Source organism: Schistocerca gregaria, chromosome 5 (assembly GCF_023897955.1).
Source record: "Schistocerca gregaria isolate iqSchGreg1 chromosome 5, iqSchGreg1.2, whole genome shotgun sequence".
Taxonomy (NCBI): domain Eukaryota; kingdom Metazoa; phylum Arthropoda; class Insecta; order Orthoptera; family Acrididae; genus Schistocerca; species Schistocerca gregaria.
Genome location: NC_064924.1, coordinates 30,360,079 through 30,381,815, shown reverse-complemented (window position 1 = coordinate 30,381,815; position 21,737 = coordinate 30,360,079).

Below are 21,737 nucleotides of genomic sequence, written 5' to 3'. Positions count from 1 at the left end.
CACAACAGCGATACGGTAATTCACCGGTTAATTACAATGATCGCTATCACTACAATAACGATCGCCAAGGCAATAATAATTTCAATGGAAAAGGACGTTGGATTAACAACAACAGTCAACACCAGTATGGTAACCAGCCTAGATTCCAGCACTGTTCTCAAGGGAGAAATGCTCCAGATCCTTCCAAGCAACACAAACAATGGTATGCTCTACCTTTTACTAACTATCAAAGTCAAAATCATGAACCTGAAATTCTCGCATCTATTATACTCGAGCAAACCCGCCAACACACACCATCTCGACTGAAATTCCGGCAAATAGCTCGCAACTTAGGTGGAATACGGAAGCAATCTTCGTACCGAGCGTACCGCCCGGTACTTCAAAACTAATTGTGAGCGGAATTCAATGTAATGAACATGCGGAAAACTAAAAGCAGCTTCTTTTTCTTGCCTCCTTGAGGAAGCTGCGGAACATGTTGGGGGCGATTTTATTAGAGAGCAAATCAACCTAATACGATATGACAATGAATGTGACTTACGGGATGACTTGTTGAAGGAGGATGACGTTTTGAATGGTGAGGATTTATCGGAAAACCAGGTTCAGGCATCCACTATGATTCATATTCATGATGTACCAGTTGTCGCTATAATAGATACTCGTACCAAGCCGGTCGGAGTGGCCGAGCGGTTCTAGGCGCTACAGTCTGGAACCACTGTACCGCTACGGTGGCAGGTTCGAATCCTACCTCGGTCATGGATATGTGTGATGACCTTAGATTAGTTAGGTTTAAGTAGTTCTACGTTCTAGGGGACTGATGATCTCAGCAGTTAAGTCCCATAGTGCTCAGAGCCATTTGAACCATTTTTTGAACTGGTGCCAATATCAGTGTTCTGTCTTTATGTGTATATAAGAAAGTGTGTTCTGTAGCAAAAATTCTGCCATTGCCAGTACAAGGGTGTACTGTATCCGGAGCTGTAGGCTCTTTAGTTCAAAAAGTGACGCTACAAATTCATGTACCAGTGAGATTTGCATCAGACACCGTACCATGTAGTTTTGTAGTTGTTAAAAATGTGTCAGTGCCTTTCCTCCAAGGTGTGGTGTCACCGCCAGACACCACACTTGCTAGGTGGTAGCCTTTAAATCGGCCGCGGTCCGGTAGTATACGTCGGACCCGCGTGTCGCCACTATCAGTGATTGCAGACCGAGCGCCGCCACACGCCAGGTCTAGAGAGACTTCCCAGCACTCGCCCCAGTTGTACATCCGACTTTGCTAGCGATGGTTCACTGACAAAATACGCTCTCATTTGCCGAGACGATAGTTAGCATAGCCTTCAGCTACGTTATTTGCTACGACCTAGCAAGGCGCCATTATCAGTTACTATTGATACTGTGAATAATGTAATGTCAAGAGCGACGTTCGTCATTAATGGATTAATGTTAAGTATTCCACCAGCTACGTCCGTTGTTTCTAAATTCCTTGTCCTGTTCCAGAGCTCACGCCAGCCTGCGTGAGCTAAATCGCGTGCCTCCTCTAGTAACCCGGTGTGGGCTCTCCTGCCAACCACAACACTAGGAATGGAATTTCTACGTGAAAATCGTGTCATCATAGATTTGTATGAAGCTACATGTACTCTCATATGCAGTGGTAAGAGTACAGTGATTCGACGTACGAGGTTCAAATGGTTCGAATGGCTCTGAGCACTATGCGACTTAACTTCTGAGGTCATCACTCGCCTAGAACTTAGAAGAAATTAAACCTAACCAAACTAAGGACATCACACACATCCATGCCGGAGGCAGGATTCGAATCTGTGACCGTAGCGGTCGCTCGGTTCCAGACTGTAGCGCCTAGAACCGCACGGCCACTCCGTCCGGCACGTATGAGGACCAAAGTTGTCCAGCAAAGAACATAAAGTAAAGCTCCACAAGCTCACATCTCGACAACCATGTTTCAATTATTTAGACGAGTCAGGAGATGCGGACGAAGACTTTGACTTATTACCAACAAATGAAGAATTACAGACGAAGGATAATGAATCTGACGGATTAGGTGACCGACAAAGAGAGGAACTATACGACCTACTGACACAATTTATCAATGTGTTTTCTAAGAAACCTGGAATCATAACCAAGTATGTATTCGACATGAAGGTTAAGCCCCACAGCGCCTACTGTAAAACCACCTATGCAGTTCTGCAATCCCTCGAGGAAGCAATATGACAGGAAATGCGCAAAATGTTAAACTGGAAAATAATTGAGCCCTCTGACTCTCCATATTCGAGCCCATTGTTGTCTATATTTAAACAGAACGGAAGTGTTAGGCTTGTTCTAGACGCTAGGAACATCAACAAAATTACTGTTCCTGTGTGTACCCGACCTGAAGCATCGGAGGAGGTTAAATGATATCAAATTTCTAACCTCCATCGACCTTCGAAGTAGCTATTGGCAGGTGAAGTTGTCGCCATCTTCAAGGATGTACATGGCCTTTATCTTCGAGGGTCGGTCATATCATTTTTGTGTCGTACCTTTTGGCTTTAATATTAGTTCAGGTTTCTTTATTGCTGTTCTTGACCATGTCTTAGGTCATGATTTACTGGACAAAACAACTGTCTATGTCGATGATATATTAGTAGCCTCGACTTCATGAGAGGAACACCTACATCTACATCTACATCTACATCTACATCCATACTCCTCAAGCCACCTGACGGTGTGTGGCGGAGGGTACCCTGAGTACCTCTATCGGTTCTCTCTTCTATTCCAGTCTCGTATTGTACGTGGAAAGAAGGATTGTCGGTATGCCTCTGTGTGGGCTCTAATCTCTCTGATTTTATCCTCATGGTCTCTTCGCGAGATATATGTAGGAGGGAGCAATATACTGCTTGACTCTTCGGTCAAGGTATGTTCTCGAAACTTTAACAAAAGCCCGTACCGAGCTACTGAGCGTCTCTCCTGCAGAGTCTTCCACTGGAGTTTATCTATCATCTCCGTAACGCTTTCGCAATTACTAAATGATCCTGTAACGAAGCGCGCTGCTCTCCGTTGGATCTTCTCTATCTCTTCTATCAACCCTACCTGGTGCGGATCCCACACTGCTGAGCAGTATTCAAGCATTGGGCGAACAAACGTACTGTAACCTACTTCCTTTGTTGTCGGATTGCATTTCCTTAGGATTCTTCCAATGAATCTCAGTCTGGCATCTGCTTTACCGACGATCAACTTTATATGATCATTCCGTTTTAAATCACTCCTAATGCGTACTCCCAGATAATTTATGGAATTAACTGCTTCCAGTTGCTGACCTGCTATTTTGTAGCTAAATGATAAGGGACCTATCTTTCTATGTATTCGCATCACATTACACTTGTCTACATTGGGATTCAATTGCCATTCCGTGCACCACGTGTCAATTCGCTGCAGATCCTCCTGCATTTCAGTACAATTTTCCATTGTTGCAACCTCTCGATACACCACAGCATCATGTGAAAAAAGCCTCAGTGAACTTCCGATGTCATCCACCAGGTCATTTATGTATATTGTGAATAGCAACGGTCCTATGACACTCCCCTGCGGCACACCTGAAATCACTCTTACTTTGGAAGAATTCTCTCCATTGAGAATGACATGCTGCGTTCTGTTATCTAGGAACTCCTCAATCCAATCACACAATTGATCTGATAGTCCGTATGCTCTTACTTTGTTTATTAAACGACTGTGGGGAACTTGACGTGATTCGAAAAATCTTCGTGAGGTTTGCTAACTTTGGCCAATTTACAAAAATCAATATTTGTAAAAAAGAAAGTAAAATTCCTTGGTCATATCATCTGTTCTGAGGAAATTTATCCCGATCCTAACAATCTGTCTGCTATAAGGTACTTCCTTGTGCCTGCACCAAAAGACAATTAAAAGTTTTTCTAGGGTTAACGTCTTTCTTTCGTCGCTTTATACCAAATCAATCAATAAACAGTCCAGTGTTACACAATCTATTAAAGAAAAACGTTCATTGGGCGTGGACCTCTGAATGTCAGCAAGCCTTTCACAAAATCAAAGAAGCTCTTCTGAATAGCAATATCCTCAGTAATCCGGATATGGACTCAGAATTCTGCATTACTTGTGACGCCTCATTTCAAAGCTTGGGCGCTTGTTTGTTCCAGCTAAAGAAAACTTGAGATAAAGAGGAGATTAGGATAGTTAGTTTCGCCAGTCGTGTGCTGACGGAGTGCGAGAGACCGTACTCTGTTACGGAGTTCGAAAGATTGGCAGTCGTATGGGCGTTCCACCGTTCAATTATTACCTTTATGGTCACCCGATCAAAGTCTATTCCGACCGTCAAGCTCTTAGCTTTCTCCTTTCGTGTAAGCTCTATCATCCGAGACTTACTCGCTGGTGCCTTTTTCTACAGTAGTACAATTTCGAAATTGTTTACGTGAAAGGCAAGAACAACATCGTTGCATATGCATTATCACGCATGCCGGAAGGTATGTCGGAGTCTACGGAACTTGTAGAACAGATTTACGATCACAAGAAACTCCTTATGAAAGATCCCGTGAATCGTAGTTATTTTCTACGTCTTTGCCGACAGATGGGTATTCTGCAAGAAAGTGACCGTAAATGAAAGAGGGTCAAACAGCTTCTACAAGACAACCCCAATCATCGCTTGTAGAAATTTTATAAATCACACAATGGTGTTTTATTTCATCGTACATCAAAGTTGACGGAGAAATGGTGTGCTTGTATTCCTGAGGAGTATGTTGAATACCTCATATGGTACACTCACCTATCCTGGAGCCATTATGGCCCTGAGAAGTGTAAAAGAAGATTTCTGCCTATTGCTACGTACCCAATCTGCATAAGAGAATTCATAAACTTCTAAGCACTTGTTTAATATGTCAGAAGGAAAAGCCCTTCAATCTTTCGAATGTCATACCTTTGAATCCTATCTACACTGACCGTCCTAAACAAATAGTCAGTCTCTACTATGCAGGTCCACTTCCGAAAGGAAGTTTTGCTTGACCTCTTCACTAAGCACGTGCGTTTATACGCGATGAAGTCTTCCAGTGCAAAATCTTTAATAAGACGAATACAAAAGGATTATTTTCTTCGTTTTGGTAAGCCGGAAACCATGTTGTCTGATAATGCTTCAAACTTGGTTGGAATCTGTCTTCGTATCTTTTATTTCTTTGCCCTATCCTGTTATAGTTTTCTTCTTTAGCATTCTTACCTTTCTACCTTACCTGGTAGGGGCAGAAATTTGGAAATTGGTTCAAAAGACTTGACACGCGTATATTGTGTGTATTAACGATCGTGGCTCATTGGTTAATGCGTATCTGCAGTTACTTATCGAAACGTAATGTAAATCTCATCTTCTGTGACCCAAAGCATCCTTGGAAATATGAATAATTTTCCCGAATTCTATTACATGAAGTTTTGAACGTGAACTGTTCTGCACGCCAAAGAGGGTATATTTTACTGGTTATTGATGTAACGGAGTAAATGAACAAAGAAACTATAAAAAAGGCTGTTATAGAACAATAAGAAAAGGAAAAGAATCATATTTAAAATACATATAAAATCTAAAGTACTTCAGAAGCACCATTCAGAATATCAAACACGCTTTCGTTAGGTCTTGGGCATTAGTCTATTTTAAAAACAACTATGTTTATTTCGTAAAGTAAGTAATAAGTAATTTTAGCATTACCTGTTCTACTCTTAGCATGAGGACACCTATATGCACACGTATGGATTGATGCGTGTGACTCACTTAGTGACAAAACGATGGACACGTATATATATATTGGTGCGTGTAAAATCGTAATCTGACACACTCGTAAAACTAGTTATCTCTTGTGTGAATCAAAACTGTGATAAACTATGGACACGTGTGATGTTCCGCGTATGAAGTAGCATTATAAATATTCTCTCGTTGCAGCGACGATACAATGACTATCAGTCAAAGGATAGACAAGCTATTGTTCTTACCGCAATAGGTAATAGTAGTCATTTTCATCGACGACTGTTCTTCGCCGCTGGCGCAGTCAGTTTACCGTCCAAGTTGACCATGTCGCATTGACGAGCTGCTCCTGTACCCATGATTCAATGAAATGCACAAGTTATAAAAAGGTTGGTAGCCACTGAACCATCTGCCTCGTGCAGGACACGGACTGCCAACGCTGTTAAGCCGCCAGTTCGTTACCACGTGACTGTGAAGCACTGTGGCAACATTCAATGACCGCTCGCCGGCCCGCGAGCAACAATTAGCGTTCCTCTCCATAACGGGCGCGAGCGTGCTCCAGATTTGAAAAATAATAAAACGTTGATAAACTACGCACGATTTTACAAAATGTACATGAAAACGACACTAATGGTGACTTTTCCCTAACTATGAAAATTGCTACGGTAATATTGCTAGATACATTGCTTAAGAAAGACCTGTACAAGTCGAAACGTGTTTTGCTAATGCTTGCTAATAAAAGAATATGAAACCTAGACACAAACCATGAATAATATATAGTATATATGTACATAGTCTGTATAGCAATTTTTATTGTTTTAAATGCTTACTCTTCCCTTAGATTAAGATACTAGTTCATGAGCAACACCAAACACAATTTTTTTTCTGTATTCTCATGTGCTGAAACATGAATTGGAATGAGATTACGACAGCCACCAAACTGACTCATTCGTCACTGAACCAGTCATCAACTTTCCACATTCCCGACACGACCCCATGAATCGTCGATTCAAGAAATACCCATTCCCCCTTCACATTGAGAAATTCCCAGTTTTTTCCACCAGAATGTGAAAAGGGGATCCCCAGTTAAAGTGCAGTGAGAAGTAAAAGGTGATGAAAGAATTCCCCAGTGAAAACCACCCGAGCTCGTAAGAAATACTCCCAACCACAATGTGAAGGTGACGTCGCTACGAGAAAGACTGATAAAAGTTTTATGTTCAATTCAAAATTGGCAGAAATGCACCAATACTTCAAATGAATTCCTGTACTCACATTTTTTCTTCTTCTTGTCAATATTTGTGTATATATGTATGTGTATGTCTATTTGATTTGTATTTGCTTCTATGTTAGTATTTCAAGGTTTCTATTGATTGATAGTTAAGACAAGAAGAGAGTACAAGCTTTCGAAATGTGGTGCTACAGACGATTGCTGAAGATTAGAATGGTAAATCACGTAACTAATGAGGAGGTACTGAGTAGAATTGGAGAGAAGAGGAGTTTGTGGCACAACTTGGCCAGAAGAAGGGATCGGTTGGTAGGACATGTTCTGAGGCATCAAGGGATCACCAACTTAGTATTGGAGGGCAGCGTGGAGAGTAAAAATTGTAGAGGGAGACCAAGAGATGAATACACTAAGCAGATTCAGAAGGACGTTGGCTGCTGTAGGTACTGGGAGATGAAGCAGCTTGCACAGGATAGAGTAGCATGGAGAGCTGCATCAAACCAGTCTCAGGACTGAAGACCCCAACAACAACATTGACTGAATGAGAGTAATTCTTGAGAATACGCAAGAAGGAACCTATGTTAAATCCTTTAGCACTTATGATGGCATCATGCCACAACCAAGTTTCTTAATGATCAAGTAAAATGGTTCAAATGGCTCTGAGCACTACGGGACTTAACATCTGAGCTCATCAATCCCCTATAACTTAGAACTACTTAAACCTAACTAACCTAAGGACATCACAGAGAACCATGCCCGAGGCATGATTCGAACCTGCGACCGTAGCGGTTACGCGGTTCCAGACTGAAGCGCCTAGAACCGCTCGGTCACACCGGCTGGCAATGATCAAGTAACTGTGATTAGTTTTGACTACTTAATGTGAATCGTATATACCTCTATATGCCTTATCTTATACTTGTTTTGCTACATACAAAGAGAGACCCTTAAATACTTCATTCACTGAGTACGTCAATCCAATAATATTACACTTACGCGTCAGTCGTAACAATCTTTCAGAATCATTACTCCTTACGCAGGAAGCGGTGCAATATTATTGGGATTTCCGTCGTATGAGTACCGTTCGAAAGGCATTCATCTAACTGTATATTAAATGATCAACTTATGAGATGAGTCCTATTCTTTGAAAGACATTTGTTTACATAATCTACGTAACTGTAAGGATGCGGATCTAATGCCCTAACCGCCGTCTGCTTCACGTCTGCTGTGCAGCGAGCTACCTTAATTTAAGTATTATCTGTATTTTTCTTACTTGTCACTTCTTCTTCTGCGTGTTTTTGCTTTTAGGAAGCTTTAATAGTAGAGTGCTATTAAGTGTTCCATAGATCTCGTGTGTGTTTCGAATACAGTCAGAGAGTCCCTTTAGTCAGCCATAGTGCTCGTAGTGCTAGTGTTTGTTTTCAATACCGTCCAGAGACAGGTAGTGCTATTTTCCTTGTTTCTACAAGAAGTGCTTAGCAATCACAGTTTAGTCAATAATCAACCGCCTTTAGTGAATTAGCAGTCTAGTTAAAAGCTGATTAACACTCTATAGTAAATTGATTTCTTAGGATGGCTAGGATGTGTGGCTGCTGTGTACGGACGCAGGAGGAGCTGGCCACTCTTCGCGAACAGCTGAGCGTGTTGATGGCCGCGGTCAGCCGTCTTCAGGCTGCTGCCTCGGAGTGTAGCGGCAGTGGGGAGTCTGGTGCGTCGCATGGTGCACCCCAGGTGTTAGATGCTTCACCCACTGTCCCTGCTGTCGAGACATCTTCGCGGGTACCGGGCGCGGTTGGGCCACCCTCTCCCCAAGGGGAGTGGCGGGTTCAGCGGCGTTCGCGGCGCACGAGGCGGAGGGTCAATGTGGAGGCTGGCCGTGTGGCATCGCCCGCTCTGCCTGCGAGTGGATATGTGGCTGCTCCTTCAGCAAGGTCCGAGCAGGCACACGGGGGGAGGGGTTTATTAGTTATTGGGAGCTCCAACGTTAGGCGGGTGATGGAGCCCCTTAGGGAAATAGCGGAAAGGTCGGGGAAGAAGGCCAGTGTTCACTCTGTCTGCTTGCCGGGGGGTCTCATCCGAGATGTGGAGGAGGCCCTACCGGCGGCGATAGAGAGCACTGGGTGCACCCGACTGCAAATTGTTGCTCATGTCGGCACCAATGACTCTTGCCGTCTGGGTTCAGAGGTCATCCTCAGTTCGTACAGGCGGTTGGCGGAGTTGGTGAAGGTGGAAACCCTCGCTCGCGGGGTGGAATCAGAGCTAACTATTTGCAGTATCGTTCCGAGAACCGATCGCGGTCCTCTGGTTTGGAGCCGAGTGGAAGGCTTAAACCAGAGGCTCAGACGATTCTGCGGAGAGCTGGGGTGCAAATTTCTCGACCTCCGCTATAGGGTGGAGAAATGTAGGGTCCCCCTGAATAGGTCAGGCGTGCACTACACGCCGGAAGCGGCTACGAGGGTAGCGGAGTACGTGTGGAGTGCACATGGGGTTTTTTTAGGTTAGAGAATTCCCTCCCTAGGCCCGACAAGACGCCTCCTGAGACGCGGCAAGGCAGGAGTAGGCAAAATGCAACAAGGAATAACAATATTAATGTGCTAATAGTAAACTGCAGAAGCGTCTATAGAAAGGTCCCAGAACTGCTCTCATTAATAAACGGTCACAACGCCCATATAGTACTAGGAACAGAAAGTTGGCTGAAACCAGACGTAAACAGTAATGAAATCCTAAACTCTGATTGGAATGTATACCGCAGAGATAGGCTGGACAGTGAAGGGGGAGGCGTGTTTATAGCGATAAGAAGTGCAATAGTATCGAAGGAAATTGACGGAGATTCGAATTGTGAAATGATTTGGGTGAAGGTCACGGTTAAAGCAGGCTCAGACATGGTAATTGGATGTCTCTATAGGCCCCCGGGCTCAGCAGCTGTTGTGGCTCAGCACCTGAAGAATAATTTGGAAAATATTTCGAGTAGATTTCCCCACCATGTTATAGTTCTGGGTGGAGATTTTAATTTGCTGGATATAGACTGGGAGACTCAAACGTTCATAACGGGTGGCAGGGACAAAGAATCCAGTGAAATATTTTTAAGTGCTTTATCTGAAAACTACCTTGAGCAGTTAAACAGAAAACCGACTCGTGGCGATAATATATTAGACCTTCTGGTGACAAACAGACCCGAACTATTTGAATCAGTTAATGCAGAACAGGGAATCAGCGATCATAAAGCAGTTACTGCGTCGATGATTTCAGCCGTAAATAGAAATATTAAAAAAGGTAGGAAGATTTTTCTGTTTAGCAAAAGTGACAAAAAGCAGATTACAGAGTACCTGACGGCTCAACACAAAAGTTTTGTCTCAAGTGCAGATAGTGTTGAGGATCAGTGGACAAAGTTCAAAACCATGGTACAATATGCGTTAGATGAGTATGTGCCAAGCAAGATCGTAAGAGATGGAAAAGAGCCACCGTGGTACAACAACCGAGTTAGAAAACTGCTGCGGAAGCAAAGGGAACTTCACAGCAAACATAAACATAGCCAAAGCCTTGCAGACAAACAAAAATTACGCGAAGCGAAATGTAGTGTGAGGAGGGCTATGCGAGAGGCTTTCAATGAATTCGAAAGTAACGTTCTATGTACTGACTTGGCAGAAAATCCTAAGAAATTTTGGTCCTATGTCAAAGCGGTAGGTGGATCAAAACAAAATGTCCAGACACTCTGTGACCAAAATGGTACTGAAGCAGAGGATGACAGACTAAAGGCCGAATTACTAAATGTCTTCTTCCAAAGCTGTTTCACAGAGGAAGACTGCACTGTGCTTCCTTCTCTAGATTGTCGCACAGTTGACAAAATGGTAGATATCGAAGTAGACGACAGAGGGATAGAGAAACAATTAAAATCGCTCAAAAGAGGAAAGGCCGCTGGTCCTGATGGGATAACAGTTCGATTTTACACAGAGTACGCGAAGGAACTTGCCCCCCTTCTTGCAGCGGTGTACCGTAGGTCTCTAGAAGAGCGAAGCGTTCCAAAGGATTGGAAAAGGGCACAGGTCATCCCCGTTCTCAAGAAGGGACGTCGAACAGATGTGCAGAACTATAGACCTATATCTCTAACGTCGATCAGTTGTAGAATTTTGGAACACGTATTATGTTCGAGTATAATGTCTTTTCTGGAGACTAGAAATCTACTCTGTAGGAATCAGCATGGGTTTCGAAAAAGACGATCGTGTGAAACCCAGCTCGCGCTATTCGTCCACGAGAGTCAGAGGGCCTTAGACACGGGTTCACAGGTAGATGCCGTGTTTCTTGACTTCCGCAAGGCGTTTGACACAGTTCCCCATAGTCCTTTAATGAACAAAGTAAGAGCATACGGACTATCAGATCAATTGTGTGATTGGATTGAGGAGTTCCTAGATAACAGAACGCAGCACGTCATTCTCAATGGAGAGAAGTCTTCCGAAGTAAGAGTGATTTCAGGTGTGCCGCAGGGGAGTGTCATAGGACCGTTGCTATTCACAATATACATAAATGACCTGGTGGATGACATCGGAAGTTCACTGAGGCTTTTTGCAGATGATGCTGTGGTGTATCGAGAGGTTGCAACAATGGAAAATTGTACTGAAATGCAGGAGGATCTGCAGCGAATTGACGCATGGTGCACGGAATGGCAATTGAATCTCAATGTAGCGAAGTGTAATGTGATGCGAATACATAGAAAGATAGGTCCCTTATCATTTAGCTACAAAATAGCAGGTCAGCAACTGGAAGCAGTTAATTCCATAAATTATCTGGGAGTACGCATTAGGAGTGATTTAAAATGGAATGATCATATAAAGTTGATCGTCGGTAAAGCAGATGCCAGACTGAGATTCATTGGAAGAATCCTAAGGAAATGCAATCCGACAACAAAGGAAGTAGGTTACAGTACGCTTGTTCGCCCAATGCTTGAATACTGCTCAGCAGTGTGGGATCAGCACCAGGTAGGGTTGATAGAAGAGATAGAGAAGATCCAACGGAGAGCAGCGCGCTTCGTTACAGGATCATTTAGTAATTGCGAAAGCGTTACGGAAATGATAGATAAACTCCAGTGGAAGACTCTGCAGGAGAGACGCTCAGTAGCTCGGTACGGGCTTTTGTTGAAGTTTCGAGAACATACCTTCACCGAAGAGTCAAGCAGTATATTGCTCCCTCCTACGTATATCTCGCAAAGAGACCATGAGGATAAAATCAGAGAGATTAGAGCCCACACAGAAGCATACCGACAATCCTTCTTTCCACGTACAATACGAGACTGGAATAGAAGGGAGAACCGATAGAGGTACTCAGGGTACCCTCCGCCACACACCGTCAGGTGGCTTGCGGAGTACGGATGTAGATGTAGATGTAGATGTAATACATCAGTTGCGCAGTCAAAGAAACATTTTAACAGAAGCTGAACTGAACGTTTCGCTTCGATCTAAATAAAAGATGGCAGTAAAAACCTCTGTAGATCTTCAGATTTTATCGTACTTCTGCTTATAATGTGAAAGCTTAAAGAAGGTCGTCTTTAAGACATAAAAGTGAGAGGTCTTGCTAGCGTGCAAACAACATTTATTAATTAATAAAATTCATGTAATTTATGTTCGACACTGTAAACCGGCATAGTATTGTTATGAAGGTGTTGAACGGTGCAAGAATTGTCTCGAAGGAAGGAGAAAAGTAATGACTGTAATTTGTGACAAAAACAGGCTGAAATCTGATCGCACCACACAGTTAGAAAATTACTTATGTAAGTTATACTGTTTCTAATCAAGGCCTAATTGCTTGTGAGAATTGTTTGAATATAGTTAGTGTTTACCAGATTTCTTATTCTATTATGTTTCTTTATTTTTTTCCCTCCATGTCATATTATTTTTATTCATGTCAAACAGCCTCTACTACAGCAGAGAATTCTGAGGCATCCTGGTCGTGTACAGAAGGCCGCTCCTTTTCTTCTATACAACTCACGGCTGCCCCATTTATTAATGATTTCATCTGCAAATGCAATTTTTTTATTATTCATTGCTAAAGGTCCCTTAGGTAATTATAAAATTCATAGTGATTACGTAAAGAAATCCAGGTTGTTCCTTTCCAAATAATAGAAGCCTTTGCGTTATCGAAAACTAGCCTCCATCTAACAACGATCAGGAGCCGACCAGAAGACGGACGTCTTCGGCCGCTTTCGTGTCTCCTGTGGCACAGCTGTACCAAACTGGGAACACGACATTCTAGTATGAAACACAATATATACATAATTATCACATTAAAATTGAAAAATTGAAATACATTTAACTTATTTTTTTTTCTTTTATTGTACTAGAACATCCACTGAAAGTACTACACAAAAATATTTCTAATGAATGGCAGAAAGCTAAAATCTGAATGATGTACATACCAGTGGGCTGAGTAACGGCTAAGAAAATTCACAACGCTATTTATTTACAGATGACTTACTGAGAACAACGGAAGATGACTCTCCTTTGCTGCAACACTTGTAATCCAGATGGACGAGTTATGTTATGTGAGGTATCGAGATATAACACAAGTATGTGTGGATCAACGGGCAGTTGAAAGTTTCAGCCATATAAAATCAAGATCACTTTCTTGGAAATGATCCAGATCTACTTATCATAGTCATCAAGAAGTTAACTTCGTAGCAAGTTCGAGATTTACTGCATCCTGAATGTATTACTGTTCATGAGGAGCACTAAGTAGCAATTGAAAAGACAAGCGCCTACCATAGTCATTTCGACAAGGTTGGAAGAACTGCCAAAAGGAAAATAAAGAAGAGAGACAGAAAAGAAACAATGAGAAATTATGATTTTCCATATTTTATATGTTCAGATTCAAGAGAGTGTTAGACGTAAGCTAATATAAATGCCTTAAATGGCGTTCTTGAGAATGTTACAAGCATTCGGCAAAGCAAGTAAATTACAAGAAACTGGGTAGGGAGAAATATAACGGAACACAGAATACAGACCAGTGAAGAATTAAATGAAAGTAATGTGTACTGTAAACGTCGAAGAAAAGATGTACCAGGAATTTCGTGTATGACAATGCCTCCCAATGATTGGCCATTCTCTTTGACTGAATTCCTAACGAGCTATCGAGACCTCCTCGTTAGGTACGTTAATCTTCAGTATTCTTCTGAACAACCACATTTCAAAAGCTTCTATTCAATTCTGGTCTAACCTTTTTGTCGTCCACGTTTCACTTCCATAAATGGCTACACTTCACACATATACTTTCAGAAAAGACTTCCCGACACTTAAACCTATATTGATGTTAACAAATTTCTCTTCTTCAGAAACGAGTTTCTTTACTTCGGCCATCATCAGATATTTTTCTGCCTAAATTCGAAAACTCATATACTACTCCAAGTGTATCGTTTCCTAATCTATTTCCCTCAGCCTAACCTTATTTTCTATTATGCTTCTTTTTCTTTTTTATGCTCATTTTATACCCTTCTTTGAAGACAATGTCCGTTCCATTAAACTGCTTTCCCAAGTCCTCTGTTCTGTTTGACAGAACTACAATGTCATCGGCAAAGCTCAAAGTTTTATTTGTTCTCCATGAGTTTTAGTTCCTGCTCCAAATATTTCTTTGGTTTTCTTTACTCTTTTCTAAAAGTATAGATTGAATAATGTCGGGGATGGGCTACAACCCTGTCTCATTTCCTTCTAAAACACTGCTTCTATTTCATCCCCGTCGACTATTATAACTTCTGTATGGTTTCTCTACAAGTTGTAAATTGCCTTTCGCTCGTTGCATTTTATCTCTGCTACCTTCACTAATTCCAAGAGAATATTCCAGACAACATTGTCAAACGCTTTCTCTTTGCCTACAAATGCTATAAACGTAGTTTTGCCTTCCCTTGACCTAATCTCCTAAAAGAAGTCGTATGGTCAGTATTGCCTCGCGATTTCCTGTGTTTCCCTAGAATCCAAACTGATCTTCCCCGTAGTCGGTTTCGAGTCAGTTTTTCTATTCTTCTGTAAAGAATTCATGAAAGTATTTTGCAACCATGGCATATTAAGCTGATAGTTCCGTAATATGAAATTTGTCAGCACCCACTTTTTTTGGAATTGGAATTATTATACCCTGATCATATGTATTCACTACTTTTAATCATTTACTGTACATTAATGTATTCTGTGAGTGAATTACAGTCACATACATAGGTCAGTATGAATGGAGCATGTTGACGACCTTATGCGATGGCATAGCCTCTGAAACTGTGTCTACATATGTATTCCGCCAAGCACTGTGAAGCGCATAGCAGAGAGTAATTAGAATTGTATCAAACAACATAAATTTGAGCTTTTGGTCCTTTAAGTCAGCGCCCTCTAGCTGCCATTTTCAGGATAACGGCGACTTAATATCATTTGCAAGTGAAAGGTGTTTGTTGCATATGCACATTTGGGTAATTAATCTGATGAGCCATGCACTTAAAATGTTGCCTTTTGTCTTTGACATTGACGCTTAGAATTACTATATACAGGCATACCGAAAGATGAGAATGAGCCCATGAAACCTAACAGTGCAAAGACTTCAGCTGATAAATAACTGTATAACTATAGCAAATGTTTTAATCTTGACCGTTGTATCAAATATCAGGGATTGTTCCCATTCCATTTGGGCACGTAGTGTGGAAAGAACGACAGCTCAAGTCCTTGTGTGCGCCCTGTAGTTACTGTAACCTCTCCCCGTGGTCTCTACGACAGCGACACGACCCGGTGGCATTATGTTCCTACATTCATCACCTGGTACTTACGGCTTCGCTGGGTAGTTGGCACTTTTAGGTCATTAGGTCAGAGAGACCTGTGACCACCCGTGCTAGCCCCCTTGTTATGCGTTCATTATCCCCCGTTACTCTCGCATACACTAGACTCGAACAGTATTCTAAGATGGGACGCTCAGGTGTTTAATGAGCAGTCTCCTTTATTGACTGACTACCTATTCCTAGTACTCTGTTAAAGGATCGTAGTCAGTACCCGCTTGCTTAACCCATGGTTGTGTTCATTTCATTCTGTTCCTTCACAAATTGTCACACCCAAATTTGTATGAGTAGAGAGATCCCAGTTTCTATTGTAGTAATGGGATACTAGGACATTTTTTTCGTTTCATGAAGTGCAGAATTTTACATTTTAAGACCTCGACCGTATCAATGATAAGCGAAAAGTTGGTTGTTTTGAGAAATTACGCATTAACGTTTCAATAAAATCCCATAAATACCATATTTCAAGCAGATCCATTATGATATTTTAATTCAGATAAATCATGTTTTTCCGTATTTTGAGACTAAAGTCATACGTATTTTTAATTCGTAAATTCTAAGCAAAATGATATTCTTAAAATTTCGTCAATGGGCACTAAACGTTTTCGACTTGCAAATTGACATCGTTTAGCATTGACTTACCGCTGTTCACCTGCTGGACAATCTAAAGAAATATTACTGTGAAACCTCTCAAAAGAACAAATGTAAAAGGTTGTTTCAGTTTATGGTATTAAGATTTCCGTTAGATACTGATAGCGGCCATAAAAATTAAAATATTAATGAGGGTAATATAAAATTAATGTTTTACGTCGCTTCCGTTCAGTTGTTAAATAATGGTAAGGATGGTCCTTAATATTTCTGTCATTACACTTTCACACACATTCACGTTGGCTCTGTAAACAGGCAAAATATTGTTTAGTTGCTTCAATGACTATACACATTTATGCGACAAGAAACAATTTTCGAAGCACATTTGCGATATTAAACATATTCAGGATCTTTATCTGCGTGTCAGTTATCCGTAATATCGTTGGATTTGTATAAATTGCTCCTTGAAAGCATTTTCCTGACACGAAAAGCAAGCACGTTACTAATACTGGAAATCAAGTTTCTGGTACTTACAGCTCCACACATCCCGAGAAATCTTACATTACACAGAATTTTAAATTCGAGATGGGTCAGCCATTTCTCGGTTTTAGTAGAACTGTCAGTTAATATGAGTAAAGCATACCACGCACCATGTTTAACATGTCACAACTGGTTCTCATCGACCGTACCTTACCGCTGATTACAGCAGAGTTCTTCATTCCTGTGCTTGTAAAACTATTTCTGATACTTTTCACAGTATTTAAATCGTATGAAGTAAGAATTGCTGATGGTGAACACAGATAATAAAATATTCTCAACTGAATATCAGTCATGGAGTTGAACAGGATGGATAAAATAACATTAATATTATCAAAAACTGACTGGACTTTTGCAGGTTCTTCAGAGACAATACTTCGCTGTACGTAATTGCAGCACCATCGGGAAGTCTGAGGCTACTGTTACTGTTGTCTGCCAGGTCACCAATACACAAAATGAATAGCAAGCGCCGTAGCACACTTCCCAGAGGCATATGCAACGTCTGCCGAAATCTCTGCATTTGCGGTGATGTGCTGCGTATTCCTCACCACGAAACCGTCACTCCAGTCTAAACTTTCGTTTAATACCCCACGTGATCGCACTTAAATTAATAACAGAGGGTGTAATACTGAGTCATCAGCTCTCTTTAAGCCAAGAAATACTGCAGTCACTCGACTGCCTAGGCCCATGGCTTTCCGGATGGCACGTGAGTAAAACGAGGAAAACGAAAGGTGACTCCGCATGACCGCTGCTTGCGGAGGTAAAGCTCACTTCCACGGAGGAGATCATTCTTCCCAAATACGCTATTACGTCCGAGATCAGAACATTTCGTAACATTTTACTTCAGATTGATGCTAATTAAACAAGGCCTTAGTTACGTGTAGCACTTCAACTACCCATCTTGTAGACGAGTGTGACCTTTGCCTTCTCCAAAATATTGCGTTGTAGAAGGTAGGTTATGGGTGTGACGGGGAACATCTAAGCCGAAAATTATGAGTATAATGTGATGATGCTGTCAGAGTACTGTAGCTATGCTCATTTTTAGTGTTTTCGGGTGTTACTCATTGCTACTACTGTATCGCGTATCTTTGCAATACTGCAAGAGTAAAACTGGAACTTCCTTCTGTACCTTCCTCTGTAAACAAATGTTTAAGTGTGTGGTTACGTAAGTCTCGAATGAAACAACAAATTTACATCGACGAGTCACTGTTTATTTATAGCCACAGCGCGTTTCGAAGGTCATCAGTGGGATTTGCATGTGCTAGTATTACATATGTGTGTGTGTTGTGTTACGATTTTGGGGTTAACTTGTGGCACTGTCTAGCAGAAACGCTATTTCAGAATATGATATATAACTAAAAACCAAACGTATATCTAAAGGTGAACATAAACAAGTAAATTACAGTGCCAAAGAAACAGTAATATGCATGTGTACTCCAATACAGAGACATGTAAACAGTCAGGCGCTGTATAAGTCAAGTGTCTGCCGCAGTTGTTAGGTCGGTTTCTGCTGCTACAGTGGCAGGTTATCAAGTCTGAGTGAGTTTGAAGTCGGCGCACGAGCGATGGACAAAGCATCTACGGGTTAGCGATGAAGTGGGGTTTTCCCGAACGACCATTTAAAGAGCGTACCGTGAATATCAGGAATACGGTAAGACATCTAAACTCCGACGTCGCTGCGGCCGGAACTTGCAGATTTCAGTACCGGGCCATCAACAAGTTTCAGCATGCTGATCATTCAACGAAACTTCATCTCTATAGGCTTTCAGAGCTGAAGGCCCACTCGTGTACCGTTGATGACTGCACTACACAAAGCCGTACGCCTCGCCTCGGCCCATCAACACCGACATTGGACTGTTGATGGCTGGATAAATGTTGCCTGGTCGGACGAGTCTCGTTTCAAATTGTATCGAACGGATGGACGGGTACGGGTATGGAGACAACCTCATGAATCTATGGACTCTGCATGTCAGCAGGGGACTGTTGAAGCTGGCAGAGGCCCTATAATGATGTGGGGTGTGTGCAGCTTGAGTGATACGGGACGCCTGTTACGTCTAGATACGACTCCGGCAGGCACGTACGTAAGCATTCTGTCTGATCAGCTGCATCCATTCTTGTCCATTGTGCCTTACGACGGACTTTGGCAATTCTAGCATGACAATGCGACACCCCACACGTCCACAATTGCTACAGAGTAGCTCCAGGAACATTCTTCTCAGTTTAAACACTTCCGCTGGCTACCAACGTGCAACGTGCTCTTCAGAAAAAAGAGATCTACACCCCCTCGTACTCTACCTGCAGGGTTCATGATGTCATTTCCCCCCACCATTACTTCAGGCATTAGTCGAGTCCAGGCCACGTGGTGCGGCACTTCTGCATGCTCGCGGGGACCCTACACGGTGTTAGACATGTGTACCAGTTTCTTTGGCTCTTCAGTGTAAAGTACCTGCAGTGGTCACAGGCTCCTTGTTCTTGTTGTTGTTGTGGTCTTCAGTCCTGAGACTGGTTTGATGCATCTCTCCATACTAATCCATCCTGTGCAAGCTTCTTCATCTCCTAGTACCTACTGCAACCTACATCCTTCTGAATCTGCTTAGTGTATTCATCTCTTGGCCTCCCTCTACGATATTTACTCTCCACGCTGCCCTCCAATGCTAAATTTGTGACCCCTTGATGCCTCAGGACATGTCCTACGAACTGGTCCCTTCTTCTAGTCAAGTTGTGCCACAAACTTCTCTCCAGTCCTATTCAATACCTCCTCATTAGTTACGTGATCTACCCACCTAATCTTCAACATTTTCTAACATTCTGCGTGGTGTCTGTTGTTCTATATCGTGTCTCCCTACCACTTTCGCGCAACGATGCTCTGAGCGTGTTTTTTAGGGTATTGGCTAGTTTGAACCTGGAACCTGTTGCTGGTAAGGAGACGTCAGACCACACATGACATGTAGAGTTCAGAAGAGTTCAGTGGGACTAGCGATGATATAACTAAATACTTAATGATTTCAGCGTCAGCTCCACTGCTCTCCCTGTAAAAGAATCTTAATACTAACTAAATTTAATGGAAGGGGTTCAAGGCTTTCCTATTATCTCTAGGATTCTTCCATGTATACAAATTTCTTTTATGATTCTTGAAACAAGTGTTAGCTATGATTCAGTTATGCTGTGCAAAATTCTACCAGACGGCTTCCAATTTCATTTCTTAGCCCCAATCCATATTCACCTACTATGTTTCCTTCTCTCCCTTTTCCTACTATCGGATTCCAGTTACCATGACTATTAAATTTTCGTCTCCCTTCACTACCTGAATAATTTCTTTTATCTCGTCATACATTTCTTCAATTTCTTCGTCATCTGCAGAGCTAGTTGGCATATAAACTTGTACTACTGTAGTAAGCATGGGCTTCGTGTCTATGTTGGCCACTATAATACGTTTACTATGCTGTTTGCAGTAGCTTACCCGCACTCCTATTTTTTTCATTATTAAACCTACTCCTGCATTACCCTTATTTGATTTTGTGTATATAACCCTGTATTCACCTGACCAGAAGATTTGTTCCTGTAACTGTCACATTTTGTAACCGAAGGTGATGTCTGGAAACTGCTAGCTGCAAGGAAGATATAGCAGAACACAAACATTATCTCGAAGTACAAAGACATCATAACAAAATTATTGTTTTGTAGTAAGTTTTAAGTGACTAGTAACAGTAATCCTGTTGTTTCATTCGATATCAGCAACACTCACGGTAAAATGCAACCTAAGATGTTCGCATTTGAGGTTAAGTATTTCTGACTTTTATTTTAAAGCTTGCAGTTTTGCTTCCTGTTTCTTCATGAGTTGGCGAAACTGAAAGCTTGCGTAGTCGGGGACACAGTTTGAGTGAACCTTCGTCTTTTCGTTATGGTGAACTGTAGGGCTTTACTAACAGCTACACAGTATAAAAGGCAATGAACCACACTGCTACCAACATGATATCAACTCACCTGTATCCTTACTATACCTCACCGGGAACCAACTGCTCCGAAGTTAGGAGTTAACGAATGCCGAATTTAAAGCAAAAACAGTTTAACAGAAAGGTCTGTTTTGTTGTACCATTAAACAAGGAAGGGAAATAGTCATCTACAGAAATTACAGTCAGGGTTGTGCTCTTTTAAAATTTTTGTGAACGGTAGGCCTATCCTCATTGAAAACAATCGTTCCGTAATTTCTTTATGCAATTACGTGAGAAATCGTTTACTTTGAGAGTTCTCGCATACAAAACTATATGTTCTTAAGTTACCTGCACGGATGTTTTAGATATGTAACTTATTTCGTAGCAGATGAGCGTTTGTGTTTCACGGTTGCGCCAAAGAATATGTATCTCTGAAGTCCATTGTATATCAACGCACTTTTGAGACTTTTCAGAATTTACTATTGTCCTGTGTATAATCTACGAGCCAATTGTACGTAGAAATCGGCGTTTGTGATTTAGTTACTGTAGCAGATTTTCTAACTAACGTATTGTACTACTTACGGTTTTCCCTTAAAGAGGTGTAGCCCTACATATTATCTGCATTTATCTGAAATTAAGTCTATTTTGGAGTTTGCTAACAGGTATAATTAACCTCAAAATGTTTTAGGAAACCAGTAGTTTTTACCACAGTTTTTTGTGTTGCCTCAATAGAAATCTCGTTTTATGGGTTTGCTTCAATTATAATAAGAAATTAGCAACTTTTTAGGCAACAGATTAAAAGATAATCGGCGGACTTAGTTTTAAGTTATTTGTTCACTATTATGTAATACATTACCATAGCGAAAATGCAGCCCCACTGTGAATGTTGTTCCCGAACACAGGATTAGTTGATTGACGTTCGTAAGTTGCTGAAAGTCGCCC